The 3,850-nt window shown below is 46.9% G+C and overlaps 1 protein-coding gene across 2 annotated transcripts in view; it reads right to left on the bottom strand.

Annotated features, from left to right (window-relative positions):
• The window catches only part of LOC128872468 (band 3 anion exchange protein), a 49,536-nt gene that overhangs the window by 40,255 nt on the left and 5,431 nt on the right, over positions 1 to 3,850 (bottom strand). The window contains exon 1 of one of the 2 annotated variants that reach the window (XM_054115194.1): positions 449 to 609. The exons of the other annotated variant lie outside the window; for it this stretch is intronic. The gene's annotated coding sequence lies outside the window, so the exon portion shown is untranslated. Of the gene's footprint in view, positions 1 to 448; positions 610 to 3,850 lie in introns of those variants that run through there. 2 annotated transcript variants of the gene reach the window in all.

Here is a 3,850-nt window from a genome sequence, read left to right on the forward strand (position 1 = left end):
CCTGAGAGGTTATATGATATCCCATCGGGCGGCGCGAACCACCGGTGACTCACTCTCGCGCGTCTATCAAATAGCATTCACCTCCGCGCCGTCGCATAGCGAGAAACACAAATATCAAGCGCCCTGCGCGAATGTGTGAAAAGAGGTATAGACTAACGACTTGTCTAAGAAAAAGCTCAAGGTAGCGTTAAAACTACCACCTGCGTATTCCTCTTACGTATCCCCGATATCAAAGAAGAACGAATTATTTTATAAAAATAATTTGTAGAGCCAAACGTAGGTTGGTAATGGAATAATTTTCCAAAGAAGTTTGAATCGCAGGACCGTGTGGTTCTAGCGTTAAGTCATCGATTCGATTACCGTCACGCCTCGACCACGAGTCATTCCAAGATAACGGCGGTTATGGTTGCGGCCCCTGTACGTTTCGGCGCTTCTCTCGGCTACGTACCTGAGGAGACGTCGCGTCTCCCGTCGGGTTCCTTTCCCTTTTCTCCCTCGTTCCGCTTCCCAGTCCTGCGCAGGGCGAACTATACCGTGCACCGGCCTGTACAGGCCGGTCTTTACAACGTAGAGGCACAATCTCTTCTCTCGAACCACCACTAACGCGACTACCCGACCGACTGACACGAATGACACCGACCGAAACGTGCGGTTCAATCGCGACGAGTAACAACTCCCCCCCTCCCCCTCCCCCCGCCCCTACTCACCGAACTATTCCGCCCGGCACACAGACGACCCCCCCCCCCCCTCGTCGGTGAATCGACTACCTGTAACCAGTCTGCCCATTACCACCTCGTGCAGTCCATCGGACGTCGCTGCACCTTCGAACCCGGTACCAGTGACGCTCATCTCTTCATCTCGGTGGCTTTTAACCCCTTCGGTATCGTTCAAAGCCACATCTACATTTTTTTTTTTAGTAATCCTTAACTTTTTACATTACACTCGTTCAAAAAGTTTGTCAGGGACTCTGATAGCTCGGGTACCTCGGGTACCTCAACATGAAAAGAATGTAAAAAGGATTGAAAGTAAAGTTGGTGTTAAGTAGTCTTTATGTCTTTATTATATTAAATATTATAACATGAACTTTACTTTCAATCTTTTTTACATTCTTTTCATGTTGTTTGCATTTTACATATATATATATATAATATAAATATTTGCAGGATAAAATAAATTTCAATTTTTGTAGCAATTTTTGTTGTTCGCGAGGATTTTATTTTGCCATAAAGACACGAGGTCTACTTTACACCGCCTGTACAGATTCACTGGCGTATCAGAGACAGAGTTTTCGGCCCGTCCCAACCCAAAATCCCTGCAGTATTACGTTCGGATATCGAGAGTTTGGGTAAGCCGCGATAACGAGCATCCGCGCTCGAACAAGAATTATCCTAGTCTCCGGCGATATTAGTTCACCGCGAAGGTTGAAACGTAACGATGTCAAAGACGCTTAGGGAATACCGTCGTTCGCCTTTCCTAGACCTTGGAAATTAGCCTTGCGCGTATCACGATGGAACCGCGTTCCCGTTTCGACGACGATTTTCGAAGAACCTCGCGCGTCTTCCGATTAGCCGCGCCGAAGCGGCTTTTACTTTTTTAGCGAGCGTAAACTTACCCTCGAGACGTCGCGACTCTCGGTGATCCAGAGCGGAAAAGTTTCTCGAACCCGTGAAGCGGACCGTTCGATAACGGAAACGAAGGATATACGCGATAATATTTGGCGAGATGACGCGCGCGCGATCGCTCGATAAACTTTGATATTAAAATAACCGAAAGATAAACCCCGTTACGAGCCGCGAGTCGAGGTATCGCGCGGAGGAAAATTAAAGCGCCCGACCGGAAATAATTGCGAGCGTCGATCTCTTCCCTCTCGACTTGTCGCAACGAGATACGAACGTATCGCGACGGGAAACGAGTCGCGCGGAGTAGATACCAGACGGTCGTGCCGAGCTTGAACTTCGAAACGAAACGTTGAAACGGACACTGAATCGCTCTACCGGAAAAATGATAATGGCTGGCGTATAAATAGCGAGAGCGTCGATGTCGGGCCGGTCAGTACACCGAACGCGAGATTATCGCGAGCGTACAACCGTGAAAACGCTTTTCCCGCGTTCAATTTATTTCTATCGCGCGTAAATCAAGTCGAGATTGCGACGTGTCTTCCGAACACGGATTTTCGGAAACGCTGCTATAGACGCGAACAAACATCACGCGTTATCAGCGCGTATACGGAATAAGTCACGCAGCTAGAACGAGCCGTATCTCTTTCTCGATTGTACAGCCGAATAATTTGAATAACCCGGCTCGCCACGTCTTTCGACGTTACTCGTAAGCGCAACGATTCGCGCTCGATATTAAAGTAAATACGATATACGATATACGATATACGATATTAAAGGAAATAACGAGCGGTTCGTCCCACCGTGTACATCGCGCGCAACGATAACAGTGTGCGCAATATCGTTTACGCGGTAAATGCACAAAAGACGGCAGCTATCGAATTGATATGCACTCTCGTTAAACGCATGGACGATCGTACCGTAGCGACGATAAATCAAGCATAGTAAAGCGACGATTAGCCGTCGCGAGGGAGAAACGAATCGTTCTCGATAAACCATGTTTCTTGTGATTAACACTACCGATCGGTAGCGGTTCAACATCCTATGCCCTTCTCACCGGCCGCTCGGCAGCAGATCTTCCCTGGCACCGGGAATTGTATTTTGTTGTCCGGAAAGTTCGTGCCAATTTTTAAGAATTATTATTATTGAATTATATATGTACCATTTTGTTCCACAATTTTTCCACCTTTTAAGGGATGTCCACGTGTTATTTGTTTCCAACCATTCCGATATATTCAGACCTGTACCGCCTACTAAAAATCGCTATGGACTTTCCAGATAACCCAATATAAAAATACGAGAGCTTCCAGAGCAAAGCAACTCGTATCTCAATTGAAAGTAACAAATACTTGCTAGTTACCATAGCAGTTACCGGTCGGTGAGCGTCGGGGACAAAAAGTCGATTAATCGACTACCACAGCAACGGTCCGTTCCGAGCATTTTTGGGTCGAGCTTTAATTAAATCCCGCTACTACCAGAACTTTTCGATTTATCGCGCGTGTAGCGTGATCGAAAAGGCGATCCTGACGCAGAAGAGATACGCGAGTCCCCAACAGTCCATCGAATGATTCATCGAGGCGGGATGTCGCGTGCTGGCCGAATCGATTAAGCTCGTCGAAAACGAGACCGCAACTCGGAACTGAAGCCGGCCAACACGCAACGCATCGGACAACTCGAATCAAACGAATTAGTCGACGATCGTTCTGCTAGCGCCAATAGACGCTCGGCACGTGTCTCGACGAGCCGACGCGTGTCGCTCGTACCAACCGCAATCGACGGGAAATATCGCGGGACGCTCGCTTGGAAACCGTGTTTTGCCATCGATTTTTAACCGCGGAAACGTCGTTTGGTAATCGAGACACGATTCGGTTGAAACATTGCGTCTAATCCGTTCCTCGGCTCGAGAGCTACGAACGTGACCGACTTTTCAAGAATCATCTCGATAGGTACCTCGATATTTGGCCCATCGATAATTGCTTATCAAATATACAGGTACGTACGAGTCTGAATCATAGGAGAAAAACGGATTCCAAAAAGTCTCGATGGCGGGTGCCGGTCGTTTTTTCGATTCTTCTTTATTCATTAATTGACGGAGGTACAAACGAAACTGTTGTTGGTACAATCGAGTACAAACGAAATACTAGCATTTTCCATTAAAAAAAATAAAAAAAAAAATTGGAAAAGTCTGTTCAATTCTTCTTTATTCATTAATTGACGGAGGTACAAACGAAATA

This window comes from Hylaeus volcanicus, chromosome 2, assembly GCF_026283585.1.
Source record: "Hylaeus volcanicus isolate JK05 chromosome 2, UHH_iyHylVolc1.0_haploid, whole genome shotgun sequence".
Lineage (NCBI taxonomy): Eukaryota > Metazoa > Arthropoda > Insecta > Hymenoptera > Colletidae > Hylaeus > Hylaeus volcanicus.